Raw genomic sequence first — 16,588 nt, 5'->3', positions numbered from 1 at the left:
AGGTTCTACTGAGATTTGAACTCAGATCGCTGGATTCAGAGTCCAGAGTGCTAACCATTACACCATAGAACCGTTGTAACTGTTGAATCAATTGTATATTTCCAAGTGGGTGGCCATCCATACAGCAATGCAATTATTGATTTTTTAGCCAATGTTAAAAGAATTTTGTTTTAGTAGGGGTAACGCGGGTTAACCTTTATATAGCTTTAGTTTATTTAAAGCTACGGTAAAAATAAATTATTACAAAATATAGAACAAGACGGAGAATGAAGTTGATGACACTTAATTATTTAACAAATAAAAATCTAGAGCACTAAGAACTACATATGTGAAAAACTAGGTACATACACAAAGAAGATTGCACCCGTCAGCAATTTTCCCAAAGTTCACCCACAGCATCAGGTGGCAGCTTTTGGTTTTAGGTTATTGCTTTATTATTGTTTTGTTTAAACAGTGGGAAATATGAAGATTAAGTGAGGTCTAAAAAAATATCTGTGCAATACAAAAACAGACACATCGAAACGAAGGACCTTTATTTCGTATCTCATTTAAAGTTTTGCTTTTCGAGTAATTTGAGAGGTTTTAAAGTATGAAGTTAAATTGAATAACAACATTTTCATGCATAAAGTTGACCATCTTGTGTTTTTTTGTTGTTTCAACACTGACAACAGCTTGAAATCCAGAAAAGAAGAAACTTACTCGGCGCAACGCTGTGGATTATTGAAACTTTTTTGTTTAAAGTGCAGTATGGGCCAAATGTCTGTATTCTCAGAAATATGAACAGAGGCTTCCACAACTGATTCAACAAAGAGAATGTAAATTTTCCTAATGCAATTTCTTCAAGAAAATATATAGAAGAAGTGGAATTTAATCATCATTTTATAACATATTTAAGTGCAAATTAAGTTTATATAAAAAAACTGAATTTAAGTTATTAATTAGAAAATAAATAAATAGCTCTGTTCCGGTATTTTTTTACGTCAAATGAGGATGAGTAAGAAGCTTCTTTTTAAGCTAATCAACTTAAATTCCTTCTTTTCTTCGGAATCTCTAACGATTTTTTGAAAGAGACCACAAGTAAAGAAGCCACCATCGAAACCATCAAAGAAATGACCGAAATGGCGGTGCAGAAGTCTATAAAAAGTTAAACATCAGTAAAAAAAAATAGCAAAAATAGCGTAATTTTGCTAATGAACGTATAATACAGAATACGTCTTCCTGGAATAAGGTAGAACTACATATTTTTGTATTGTAAGCTAATCATTAGACATAAGACAAAATCATAAAATAGGTTTTGTTCACGGACGGAAGCAAGGTGCTTAAACGAACTTTAGAAACATTGAGGACCTTAAGACCGGCCTTCGCAAGGAATGGCAAAAAATATTTCATGAAGTATGTTAAAAACTTTTCTCTTCAATACCTTGACGCCTTGAGAAAGCGATCTTAATTTCTCACTTTTTTTTATTTGAGAACAGAATTTTTATGATTCGATTTCTCACTTCACAAAATTATGAAAAGAATAAAAGTTTATTCGTTTTCTCTTGATCTGTTAACCCGTACGAGAAAGTTCAGACAAATCTTAGAATTATAAACTGGTCAAGTGTGATTTTGAAAGAGGTATCCTCAGCTAAAGATGCAAAGCTCGTAAATCCACTTTTTTTAAATTTTTTCTAATGAAGTTTTTCATGATATGAATTTAAGTCTTTTTCTTAAAAAAAAGACTAGTGTGAGGTTTGTGTAGGATATAGGACGGGAAATATTCAGGATCCAGTCTATTTTGAACATATAAGGCTCAATGATGAAGCTCGCGAGAAAAAAAAATAGAGATAAATCTGACTCTAATAAAAAAGTGTTCACTGTAGATTTACAATTAGCCTCACTTTCCCCTAAATCAAATGGATCGTCTTTGTACTACCGACAAAAACTTATAGTCCACAACTTTACCATTTTTGACTTGGCAGCACATAAAGGTTATTGTTTTTTATGGCACAAAGCTGTAGGTGAAGTTAGTGCTGATGAGTTTTCATCCATTTTGTGCAATTTTCTCGTTGAGAAAAATATACCCACCAGGACATTATTATTTACAGTCAAGGGTGCGCTGCATAAAATAGAAATGTCATATTAGCAAATGCACTTCTCAATCTAATCGCCTTACACAAAACAAAAGCATTTCAGAAAATACTTGCGAAAGGACACACTCAGATGGAAGTGGATTCAATGTACTCAGCAATTGAAGAAAAAGTGTCGTAAGTGTTGACATCTGTGAAAAAGCTCGTGTCCAACCCTTTCCTTACAATGTGAAATATTTGAATTTTGAATATTTCAAAAAGTATTTTAACTTAAATTTATATCTTTAACAAGACCAGGGAGAAAAAGTGGATCTCCAACAGTGAACCAGATCCACGCTTTAAAGTACAATGATGAAGGTTTCATTGAATATAAATTTAATTTTTCTGAAGATTGGAAATCATTGCCGCAATGAATCAAGCCTTTTAATCCAATTCAAATTGACAAATTGACAAGTTATATGATAAAGAACAGAAAAAATAATAAAATATTATAAAAAACAATATCAGACTTGTTAAACTTATTAAATGGGTAGCAAATTGAACATTTTAAAAACGCTCTCCAGACCAACTTAAAAAAATGGACACACGAGGTTTGTATTTTTAGCCAACGGTATATATTATACGCGGCCTGCTATACACACAGGTTTGTGCAAACATTTTGTGAGACTGGTATGCTTATGGGCAACACTCATATTCGTATTGTGCGCAGAAACAAGAATTTGGCAGCTGCTTACTTTTTCACTCACTAGCCTAAGCAGACCACAAAAATCTCGGCTATTCACACTCTAGAAACGATTCAATTGCTTGGCAGTTTGAACCTTAAATCAGTTCAAAAGTAGTGTTGGACGGGTTCAAATCTGATATTCACAAACTAAACGCTGGTGTGCTCCAGGGTTTCGTTTTGTCTCCGACGCTCTTCCTTATTTTCATATATGATCTTTTGTCTGAAACTCCTAACCCACTAAATTGTTTCGCTCATAACAGTACCCTCAGCTTTTCATATTCGTTTTTAGATAGTCATCCTTGTCCTTCGGATGTGGAACTTCAACGGCAGCCTATGATAAGCTCATTAAATTCTGATCTCGACAGCATTGTACAACGGGGAATCAAAAACCGTGTAGAATTAAATGCTTCGAAAGCTCAATGCTGTCTCCTGTTGTTAAAGCGTAACCCACCCCGATGCCGCAATCCATGAGCGGAACTTGCAGCCAGGAAACTAATCACCTCTTATGGAATGATCACATATTCGATATTGCAAAAAAGTGATGCTAGGTGCTTAGGATTTCTACGACGGTGCAAGAAAATTTTTCACCTCTTCTGATCTGGCTGTAATTTATAAAGCCTTCATTCGACCAAAACTTGAATATAACTCGAATATTTGGGCAGGTGGTATCGAATTAGCCAGTTGCATTCCCCCCCTTAAACCCGTAATACTCGTATTAGGAATGCACATCAGTTTAACCTTGAGCTAAATTTCGGACGTGGGTACTGTCAAGTATAGAGATTCTTTTTTTAACCGCACATCGAGAATGTGGAATGCGTTACCCAACTCTGCTTTTCCCTATCATCAGTATCTCCTCTTTAATCCTTCCCTATTTTCCTAACGCTCACACTGTGTTTAAACTTTAAACCTGTTAAGGGTATTACTAACCCCTTGGATGCCCGTTTATTATAAAAAAAAAGTTGCAGTGGACCATGCAGTTCGAGCCTCATATTAATTTTAGGTAGTTAGGTAGACTAAGATCTTGTTGGAATAAACATATTTTTCCTCTACGTTAACAAAGAAAATTGTTACATCTGGGGCTAACCTAAACCTAAGGCTGTTAAACAACATTTCGGTCAATATATAAACGCATGCCACAATCGATGTTTTGCTCACTAAAATAACAAATCGTGTTATCAGCGGTCCCTGTTCCTTGTGAATATTCCGGCTTATTTTGCAAGAGCAATTAGATGTTAAAACAGGCTATGCCAGCATAGGCATTATGAATATCCTTAGTCCGATCGTTTTTTTTAAATTTTATTAAGTGGGTCATACAAACCTTTTTCATTTCATAAATTTTGATCATCTTTGTTGCTTGCACACTATTCCCCAAATTTTAATATTTATGCGAACAACAACTAAAAATAAAAAATAACTATGAATAATGACTATAATAGACCAACATACGTTTAAAAAAAAAAACATTTTTTTAACGAATTTTAAAACTTCCTCAGCGATATTAAAATTGCAAACGTTGATCTTAATACAAGTTATTGTAATGGGTCTGATTTGTCAAACATTTTGGTTAACCTTAAACATCTTACGAACCAAAAACGCTAAAGACTTAAATTAAATTTTATGTTGTAGTGTGATACCCAACAAGTATATTTTTTGAAAAAAAATCAATTAAATAATGATTTTATCTCCAAAACTATTATGTGCAACGAAAAATAACGTTTTAAACATCTTTTAAAATTTTGAGAAAAATTTACAAAAAATTAAAACCTAAACAAAAAAATGAATAAATGTTGGTAAAAATTGATTTTCGATTATCTTTCTAAATATATTGTTAACATAAATTAAAATTTTTAGAAAAATTGAATTGACAGTTTTTTAACAAAAAAACCAAAACCTAACAAAGAAAACAATAAAAACAAAATTCCCATATTCAGTTCTTTTTTCATACAAATTTTTTTTAAATTATGTGCGGTTTTGGATATCTCTCAAATTTAAATTTCATTCATCCAATTTGTAAAAATTAAATAAATGCTACTTAAATTAGTAAAAATTTGTTGTCGACTAAAAAATCTATTTAACGTAACTAGATTTTCAAACTTAACTATTTCTTTATATAAAAAATATTGGATGCAATTTAAAAAAAAATAAGAATAATTCAAATGAAAATGTTCAACCAATTTGTTCAATACCTAAAGTCTTTAAAAAACAATCGCATAATATTTAATTGTTCTAACAGTTTACGCAACTGTAATGTAATTGTCATTAAGAAAGAGGCAGTAATGAGGCCTCTCACGAATCCGTAAGCATGATCCAAATGGTACACGTGAGCCAGACTATCCATAAAATGGGAACATCCGGCTCGATGAACCCAAAAGTTGATCGTTAGTGAATATTTTTTTCTCAGAAAAATCGCTATATGTATTAAGAAAAACACATATTTAAACATGGTGATACCACCTTTAGAGGAATATGCATTTGAATCCTGCAAAAGTGTTACAGAAGTGAAGAACATTCCCTTAAATGCTTAAGAATTAAACACTGCACAATGATTCTGCTATTAACTTTTAAACAAACTCGCTATATTTAATCTAATTATACCTTTAATTGGATTAAGTTTATAACTCAAAAAGGAAGATTTTAACAAGGTTTTTAAATGCTTACAATACGAATATGGATTTTATAAAATTAAATAAAGATTTTTGCATTTTAAATTCTTTGTCAATTTTATTTTCAAGCCTTTTCGGACTACCAATATTCAACGTTTATATCTTGTCACTGCGCCAAGGTCCAATTGTAAGGCCTGCCTTCATAAGTTCAAAAAAGTACAACTTAGTGAAGACCATAACATTGATGAAGCTTGGTATCTGCGTAGTAATTAATTTTAATTTAAAATATCTTGTTAACTCGCAGTTTATTCGATCTTCGATAGTTATTTCCAACTTCCTTAATATATTCCCTTGTGAATCTACATAAAATATTTACTTGGTACTTGAGGTAACCTTCTTCATCATAAAGGTTCTTTTAAACAACTCGGAAGACGTACAGCACAGTGAGGAAGAGAGGAGATGAAGAATCAGGAATAAAATAATAATAATAATTTCTCTTCAAGACGAATTCATTCCCGTGGAATTCCAAACACCAGAAAACAAACAGCTTGTTAAAATTCCTCAATCCCTCTTCGATTTTTCGCTTTCAATCATTCCAGTGCATCAGAAATTCAGAGGCATGGCAGCATCCATCTTCACTCCACATTCTCGTGCTCCCCCTCTGTGTCCTGCCACCTGCCACTGCCCAGCCCACTGATGCTTCATCATCTCTTCTTGTTCTTCGATGATGATCCATCAACAGTAACAGCATCAGCAGCCATCTTCTTGCCTCAGGCGATAGACTGAGAAAGGGCGAGGCACCAGACGCAGACGTGATGAGACGATGCTACGCGACGAGAAGCGACGCGGACGAGGACACAACGAAACAAAGATGCCACAAAACCAGTATGGCTGGCCGGGCCAATTAAAGAAATGACAAATTATAGCCGAGGGAAAAACTTGGAAAATTCATTACAGGACATTCGAAGTTGCAAAACCCAACAAAAGCAGCAAGACGCTCTCTACGAACGAGCGTTACGATACGACGAACCACGAACCGAACGATGATGACTCCAATGCTTAATGCGCCTGGCTTCGTGTCTCTAACCATCAGGCTCAGCTTTAGCTTTAGCTTCGGCGGACCTGAGGTCGCTTGGAATGCGGCGAATGCGAGTGCGTTAAATAAAATCGCCATCGCTGCTTCCTTTCGCGAAGACAGATGATGATGAGTCGCAATGGTGGAATACACAATTAGTCCGTCCGCGCATGACATCGATTCAGCGCCGAAATCGCGAACCCATTTCTTAGGAACTTGAGACGAATCGCATATATTCTTTTTGTTGGTTTTGTTCCTTTCGGTGTTGTTTTTTGGCCAACAAGCTTGAGAATCCCTCTGGCAACAAAGCACAACAGAACAGTGGCGGTGCGGCGACGGCTGGTAGGAGGAAATTATACGATTGAATTAAAATTGTTGTAGTACTTAGTTTTTACAGTCATCTCTATATTAGCCGCAAGGTGAGTGTTGAACGCGGTTTTTGTTTTTATTTGGTGTGTTTTTGCGGCTAGATCCGTGGCCCATTCGATCGCAACGAGCGGCGAGCAGCGAGCAAGAGGACCGGACGGCATTTGGGACGATCAACAGTTAAAAATAATTAATTGCGATTCCTTAAATGGAATAAATACCGATGGCGGCCGCGGCGGCTGAGGAATTGTAGCCTCCTTTTCGTGTTGCACGCTGCTTGGCACTTTTTGTGCCATTTTATTGTTTTCGGAGACAATTCGGTTGTTTTGGACAAATAATGGAGTTGACATTGGGCCGCTGCGCTGTGCGGCTCCGCACCGATTTTGGAAGTTTATATTGACTAATGATGTAGCGGTTTGACGAATTCACCATTCGTGCACATTATACGAATGCAACACGCTATTTGGGATGGAAGCCGGAGCACTGCAGCGCGGTGCGATGCGGTGCGGTGCGGTGCTGGCTGCTTCCCTAGTTTTTGTGGGATTTTTAATGAGGAGCGAGAAAGTATGTCAGCCATGGCAGGATGTTTGACAAATATAAGACTCCATCGATAGACTGTTTATGGGCTTTTGTTTAGTTTTATTTTTGTTGCGGTATGAATCAAATTGTTGACAGGGCCACCTGCCATTTGTTTTGCAATTAATTTGGAATTTCTTAATTTTTGTAAACATACACGTCATTTTGATGTGTGCGCTAAGCGAATAATTACATAGGTTATAGGTAGTTGAGTAATCTCTCTGATGATGGCTCTTTTAATTATTGTTTTGTTGATTATTAATTTAAGACAAGAAATTAGGAGTTACATCATCATTAAAAACTAATTGGAAAATTATTACAAATGTTTTACAAGTTTAAGCGTTTTAGGTGATTTGCTAAACAAAAATTCTCAATTTTTCTGTATGTAAAGGAAATAAGTTATATAACATAAAAATTTAAGCAATTTAATGTCAATATACAAATAGAACATCCTACTGCCGATAAATACAAATAGAACATCCTACTGCCGATAAAAGTAAAGTAGAATCCTACTGCGGATGGATTTTTAACGTTTATTCGATTCTCGAAATTAATTGGTTGATGACTGTTCATCGAGTAGTTACAATCGTAATTTTCCATTGGACAATTAAATTAATCTTTTTGATCTTCAATGGCCTATTTTTAATTCTTAGAGCTCTTTGGTCTTAAAGTTGATTTTTAACACTGATATCTTTAATAGAAGTACATTTTATTCCTTACTCCATTTATGCCAAGCGTGTTTGATGTGAAAATAACAAAACTATATGTCGATGAACTCAAAAACTACTCTACACAATTTTTATCAAAATTAATATATTTTTGCACAAAGAAGGTTTGTATGATGTGCTCATCGATATCACTAGTCACAAGGTGGTGCTGCAGAGTAGCTGCTTCTGGTCCGTTTAACCGATTGCCAGAAAAATCGGTATGATTTTTTCTCATTCTTAAGATGAATATGATATTCGTATTAATGGAAATTACCACCAAATGGCCATTCCATATATTAAATTCAATGATTATTGAAATTTTTACGAATTCTTTTAAATACAAGTTCAAAAAATATATCTTTGGTGCAATAAGTAAAATAAAACTATAAACATTCTTCTCTTTCGTACACTGCGAGATTTGAGAGGAAACAGACGGATCTTCTATGGTGCACTCATTTTATTGTCTGGTGATTTTCGACAAACCCTGCCCATTATACCACGTTCAACACCCGCTTATTAGCTCAATGCATGTCTGAAATTTATCAGTTGTATGGCGTCATTTACAAAAATCGACATTGAAAACTAACATGCGTGTACTTCTAAACGGTGATTTTTTAAGAGCTTGAGAACTTAAAAAAAAAAAACGCATAAAATTTGCAAAATCTCATCGATTCTTTATTTGAAACGTTAGATTGGTCCATGACATTTACTTTTTGAATAATTTCATTTAAATGTTGACCGCGGCTGAGTCTTAGGTGGTCCATTCGGAAAGTCCAATTTTGGGAATGCTGGAATAGTTGCTGGCTTATTTGTGTAGACTTTAGACTTGACATAGCCCCACAAAAAATAGTCTAAAGGCGTCAAATCGCATGATCTTGGTGGCCAACTTACCGGTCCATTCCTTGAGATGAATTGTTCTCCGAAGTTTTCCCTCAAAATGGCCATAGAATCGCGAGCTGTGTATCATGTAGCGCCATCTTGTTGAAACCACATGTCAACCAAGTTCAGTTCTTCCATTTTGGCAACAAAAAGTTTGTTAGCATTGAACGATAGCGATCGCCATTCACCGTAACGTTGCGTCCAACAGCATCTTTGAAAAAATACGGTCCAATGATTCCACCAGCGTACAAACCACACCAAACAGTGCATATTTCGGGATGCATGGGCAGTTCTTGAACGGCTTCTGGTTGCTCTTCACTCCAAATGCGGCAACTTTGCTTATTTACGTAGCCATTCAACCAGAAATGAGCCTCATCGCTGAACAAAATTTGTCGATAAAAAAGCGGATTTTCTGCCACTGATTTTGGTAATAAAATTCAATGATTTGCAAGCGTTGCTCGTTAGTAAGTCTATTCATGATGAAATGTCAAAGCATACTGAGCATCTTTCTCTTTGACACCATGTCTGAAATCCCGCGTGATCTGTCAAATACTAATGCATGAAAATCCTAACCTCAAAAAAATCACCCTTTACAACGAGATGCATAGGCTGCTGGGAGTTTTGCAACACAATTAATGGATATTAGAAATGGGCGAAGGGAAAACTTCTATAAGATCACAGAAAGCATTGACGAATTGGTGCAAAAATGTCCAAACATTGCACAAAACTACAAAATCCATCAGTTGCTCAGTAACGTTGCTTTGTATATTAGCAGCTAAGAACATCGATTTACCACTACTAACTATCAAACTGAATTCTTGAATTCGCTTGATTTGCCAGGCATGCTATCACAAGTTCTTACATTGAAACTTGGCGTACTCATCATTTTTCTTCGAAACATTCATTCATTCATACATTCATCTTCTAAGACTTTGCAACGGAACCAGGGGTGGAATCGGCTAAAGTGATTGTTGATAAATGACAATCAAAACGATCCAATTTGATCTATGTACGTAATTTTATAGTTAAATTGATACCTAAAAAGCTGTCACAAAAAAAAGTGGTAGTCAATTTCAAACAAATATGATTATTCCGAATAGAGCTACCAGACGCTTACACAAACGACTGGAAAATTATATTAGTTCTTTCAAAAAACACATTCCTGTGACCGACAAAGCTTACGACATTTGAAAAAAGCGAGAAAAGTAAGAATTTTATTCAAAATCAGCCAATTTGTTATTTTTATTTAAATTTTTATAAGAATCAATTTAAAATTTCACCAAGGCAACAACGAATTTTGACAATTTGAATGTGAAATTGTTCAATCGATTTAAAATGAGTTGAATCATCTTACATAGACGGAATGAAAATGATAGTCAATTTGACTATCAAAAAATTGATATTCAACTATTACCCTAGCCGATTCCACCCCAGGTTACAAATGTTTCGAAAGTGTTGCTATTCACTCCGAAAACATTATTATAGAAACTCCTCAAGCCTAAAGGCAAATCCTGGTTATAGACCTTGAAAATTGGAAACAATTCATTTTTTTTTTTAAATTTCTTATGACTACCTGGGAATTGTTTATACCCTCACTCTACAAATTTTGACTTTATAAAAGTATTAATTATGTAAAGTAGATTTTTGTACGTATTTATACGAGTATGTTCTTAAAACAAAAACAATTAGGTTCTATTAATTAAAATTAGATTAGCTAAAAAAAAAACGAAAAAAAAAAACAATTTTTTGAAAAATTCAGGGCAATACAAGAGTATATTGCTTCCTTAATCTTAATATATATAATTCTTCTGTGAGTGTGTATGTTCTGAACTTCTCTTTAACGACTGGACCGATTTTGATGAAATTTTTTGTGTGTGTTCAAGGGGATCTGAGAATGGTTTAGATTCACAAAATTGTCCGCTGGACAATGTTTTTTTAATTAATTTTTAATTTATTAGTAGTTGTTGATTTTATCGAAAGTGAGTGATTACGATACATACAATTTAATCAAGCAAAACTTCGTGCTGAGGAGTACATTCATTTACGTGACGCCGTAATCGGCAACGTAGATGCAACGAATGACATCAACAATGTTGGTACCGCATATATTCTCCCATCATCATACACTGGTAGCCCGCGTCATATGCAGAAATATATTCAAGACGCCATGACTTACGTACGTGCATACGGCCGACCTGATCTTTTTATCACATTTACGTCTAATCCAAACTGGGATCAAATCAAAAGTTTACTGTTGCCAGGTCAAACATCGATGCACCGTCATGATGACTGCACATGAATTTTTGATGAATTTGATTACACATTACTCGGTATTTGGTGAAACGCGTTGTTGGCTTTACTCTGTTGAATGGCAAAAACGAGGTTTACCTCATGCGCATATTTTAATTTGGTTGGTGGATAACATACGCGCAGAAGAAATTGACAAAATTATTTCAGCGGAAATTCCAGATCCGAATGTTGATCCAGAATTGTTTAAAATTGTTACTACAAATATGATCCATGGTCCATGTGGCACTCTAAACATGATGTCGCCATGTATGGATAATGGAAAATGTACAAAACGTTTTCCAAAACCAAGTGAAACTGATACTATCACCAATATGGACGGTTATCCATCTTATCGACGTAGAGACATAGACAATGGTGGTCAATCATATGAATTGCGTCTGTCAAATGGTGTGAGAGTAGATATTGATAATCGCTGGGATACAAAGCGCACATAAACGTTGAACTATGCAGTTCGGTGAAGTCTATCAAATACATTTGTAAGTATGTTCACAAGGGTAGTGATAAAGCTATATTTGCTGTTCAAAATGTTAACGACAATGACGAAATAACACGTTATCAAATGGGTCGATACATAAGTAGCAACGAAGCTATTTGGCGCATTTTTACGTTCCCTATACATGAAAGGGATCCTGCTGTTATACATTTGGCTGTGCATCTTGAAAACGGACAGCGTGTTTACTATACAGAAGAAACTGCACTACAACAGGCTTTGACGGCTCCAAAAACAACTCTTACTCAATTTTTTAACCTTTGTAGTCGACAAGATGCTGTTGGTGAATTCGCAAGGACGTTGATGTACACTGATGTTCCTAAATTATTTACATGGAATAAACAATCAAAGAATTGGGAACCGCGGAAACGAGGCATTCCAGTACCAGGATTCGCTGATATATTTATGACAAAAACTTTAGGTCGATTATATACAGTTCATCCTAAGCAACGCGAATGTTTTTTTTTTGCGTTTATTACTGGTTAACGTCCCTGGACCGACGTCCTTCCAATATTTGCGAAAAGTCAATGGTACTTCATACGATTTTTTCTTCGATGCGTGTCGTGAGTTACATTTATTGGAGGATGATAACCAATGGGATCTCACACTTGTAGATGCAGCACTGAGCTCATCTCCACAACAAATTCGTCAATTATTTTCAATAATATTCACAACGTGTTTTCCGTCTGATGCATTTGCTCTGTGGAACAAATATAAAGACTCAATGAGTGAGGATATTTTGCATCGGACTAGAATTACTAATCAAAATCTTAATATTGAATTCTCCGCCGAAATATACAACGAGTCATTAATGCCAGCGCCGAATCGCCCAGCAGTAGACATCATCAACAGCGATGTTCAACGTGAACACCAGTTCGATAAGACATCTTTAGCTACTTTTGGTGCGGAAAATGACAATTGCTTACTGCTGAACAACGAAATGTATATGATCAAATTAACGTTTCAATTGCAGCACAACAAGGTGGATTCTTTTTTTAGACGGCACTGGTAAAACATTTCTTATAGCACTGATACTTGCGCGTATTCGATCTCAAAATCATATTGCATTGGCCATTGCAGCAACGTTACTTGATGGTGGACGGACTGCGCATTCAGCACTTAAATTACCTTTGAACGTTCATACAAATCCCGAAGCAATGTGTAACATAAAGAAGCATTCAGGCATGGCTGAAGTTTTGAGAAAATGTAAAATTATTATCTGGGATGAATGTACAATGGCCCACAACCATTCGCTTGAAGCTCTCGACAGGTCCCTGAAAGATATCAAAAATAATGCTCGGCTTTTCGGTGGTGCTCTACTGCTGCTGTCTGGTGATTTCAGACAAACATTACCAGTCATTCCACGCGCGACATATGCAGACGAAATAAACGCATGTTTGAAAGAATCTTATCTATGGCCAAGTGTCACTAAATTATGCCTTACTATTAATATGCGCGTTCGATTTCAAAATGATCTATTAGAGTCAGGATTCTTTGGACAATTGTTAGACATTGGCAACGGTAAAATTCAATTGTATGAAGATACACAATATATTCGACTTCCAGAGAATTTTTGCAACATGGTGGCTACCAATAATGAGTTAATAACAAGTATCTTTCTAGATTTAAGACATAATTATACTAATCATGAATGGCTGCGAGAGCGAGCTATTTTAGCTGCAAAAAATTTAGATGTTGACGCCATCAATTTTAAAATACAACAGTCATTGCCTGGTGATGAAATTACATTTAAATCGATTGACACTGTTGTTGATCCTGACGAAGTTGTCAACTATCCTGTAGAGTTTCTAAATTCACTAGATTTACCTGGAATGCCACCACATAATTTGCGACTGAAACTTGGCTCACCTATAATTTTGCTTCGAAATTTAAATGCCCCAAAATTGTGTAATGGCACGCGATTAGTTGTAAACAAAATCATGGGCAACATTCTTGAAGCCACTATTTTGAGTGGAAAATTTCAAGGTGAAGTTGTACTTTTACCACGGATCTCAATGATTCCTTCAGATTCACCTATACCATTCAAACGTTTACAATTTCCAGTCCGCTTGGCATATACTATGACTAAATAAGTCACAAGGCCAAACAATGACAATTTGTGGCTTAGATTTAGAAAACCCATGTTTTTCTCACGGCCAATTATATGTTGCGTGTTCAAGAGTTGGAAAACCATCAAATTTATTTATTTATACACCTCAGGGTTTAACCAAAAATATTGTACATCCAATGGCATTACGATAAATTAAGTTTTTGTAAATAAAAAAATATATTTTTTAAATAAAATAGTTTGAGTGTAAGCTTTTTTACCTTTAATTAAAACAAGTTGAAGATTTTGTTACACATACTCACACGCTATCGATTAGTCTAACTGTAATAAATTTACATGTAATGACGTTAGATATTGTCATAACATTTGAATAATAATTTTCATCAAAATGGTCCAGAATGTTTTAGCTTATTGAAAAAAGTTTGAAATTTTCAAATTAAAGACGTGTAGACAGGACAACGTCGGTCGGGTCCGCTAGTATCTCTATAAATAGTCAAACAAAAGCTAACATTGAAGCGTTCCATTGGCCTTGATACCGCTTTTCTATATTGGCGATGTCCTGATGAAAGTTTTTAAAAGATGGCACATGTAACCTCCACCAGGGAAAAATTCCAAACTGCGTTGCATTAGGCAGTGAATAACAAAGCGCCATGCCCGATAGTATAAGCAATGAGTTTTACAAAAACGCGCCTGTTGATTTTTTGTATGAAATTCTTCACCTTTTCAATAATATTTTCAATACCAAAAAGGTTTCACAAGCTCTTCAAGATTCTCTGGTGTAAAAAAAGGCGATGTTAACCTAGCCAATAATTATAAAAGCATATCGTTTATGAATTTTATTGGGAAGATATTTGCATCTGTACTCCTTTGTCGCATTGACATTTGGATAGCAAATAATGAACTGCTTTGTGAATACCAATCTGGTTTTTGTAAAAGCTACTCCACCGTTGATAACATTTTCATTGCTATCGTCATCTACCAGCGGAATGAAAATTTACAAAAAATGACATCTTCAATCAACAGAGTAATTTACCCCTATTTGAAACATGATAACTATTTTAGTGATGAATATTGTACAAGGAAAATTTCGTTAATCTGCAAAGCAAAAAGTGAGCAACTTAATTTAAACGGCTCAACTTATAAGGGTGTATCCACTACACATTGGACCATTTGCAATTTGAATTCAAAAGAAGGTACAGTTTATACGGAACTCAGAGTCCTCTACTTTGGCAAACCTACTCTAACTGTGGAGCAAACTTTGACAATTTGAAATGGTTAAAATTGGAAAAAACTTTCCAATTATCTTGTATAAATCTTATTATAAAACAGTACAATTATACATAATGTTTATTCTAATTACTATTGTATATTATTGTTGCATATTATATATTATTATATTATTATTTTAAATAACTGAAATTTTGTTTTAAGTGAACTAAAAGTCTTTACATAACGCTTACTTTTTAATGAGTTCAAATACCCTTTTTTTCAGCCAAACTAAAAGCTTTTCATTTTTGTAGCCTTGAATCCAAGTTTTACTCAACTCTAAATTTGTTTTTGCCTAACTAGAAGCTGTTAATTCTTTCCCTAAAAATTATGTATTAATTATTAAGTAATTTATTTTTGTTTTAGCTAAACTGAAAGGCCTATTTGCATCTTTATTTAATTTTTGCAATTGTTTATTTACATTTTGTGAAATAGTGAACATTTTCTTTGAACATAACTTTTTTTTTATAATTTACAGGCACTCAAGGGGTTATTAGTACCCTTTAAATGTTTATATTTAAACACAGTGCGAGCATTAGGAAAATAGGGAAGGATTTCAAAGAAGATACCGGTGCACATTGGTTTTAAAGTTCTGAACATCAAAATGGGAGGGAAAAACAGAGTTGGCCAAAGCATTCCACATTCTCGACGTGCGATTTAAGAAAGAATCTCTTTACTTGACAGTACGCCCGAAATTGAGCTCAAGGGTAAATTGATGAGCATTCCTGGAAGTGCGAGTATTACGATTAAGGGTTGGAATGCAACTGGCTAGTTTTACAGAACATTGTTTGTAAAAATATTGATAAAACGACGAAAGGCATTAAACATTGCGGCGGTGTTCTAGCGATGTAAATATTTTGATTATAGTTCTGTCGCCTATCATTTGTCAAGCCCTTTTTTGAATTCTGTCCAAGAGATTTAAACTTGTTTTAGGGGCACCTGCCCAGACATGCGAATTATATTCAAGCTTCGGGCGGACGAAAGCTTTGTAGATTATAGAGGGGGTGACAAATTTCTTAATCCTAAGCACCTGGCAGCATTTTTAGCCATATTGAATATGTGATCATTCCATAAGAGGTGGTATGTAATACACATACCGAGTACTGATAGTTGATTGGTTTCCTGGATGCAAGTGCCACTCATAGATAGTGGTATCGGGGGTGTGTTACACTTTAACGACAGGAGACAGCATTGAGTTTTCGAAGCATTAAATTCTACACGGTTTTTGATTCCCCATTGCACAATGCTGTCAAGATCAGAATTTAATGAGCCTATCATACGCTGCCGTTGAAGTTCCACATCCGAAGGACAAGGATGTGAATCTAGAAACGAATATGAAAAGCTGAGGGTACTGTCGTCGGCAAAACAGTTTAATGGATTTGAAGTAACAGGCAAGAGATAATTTATGAATAAAAGAAAGAGTGTCGGAGACAAAACGGAGCCCTGGAGGACACC

General features: G+C 35.0%; 1 non-coding gene across 1 annotated transcript; it reads right to left on the bottom strand.

Annotated features, from left to right (window-relative positions):
- Positions 1 to 72, bottom strand: Trnaq-cug (transfer RNA glutamine (anticodon CUG)). The gene has a single exon. It is a non-coding gene; the product is annotated as a tRNA-Gln (tRNA).
- Between the last annotated feature and the right edge of the window lie 16,516 nt (positions 73 to 16,588).

Source organism: Eupeodes corollae, chromosome 1 (assembly GCF_945859685.1).
Source record: "Eupeodes corollae chromosome 1, idEupCoro1.1, whole genome shotgun sequence".
NCBI lineage: Eukaryota > Metazoa > Arthropoda > Insecta > Diptera > Syrphidae > Eupeodes > Eupeodes corollae.
This window is presented reverse-complemented; position numbering and strand designations above follow the sequence as displayed.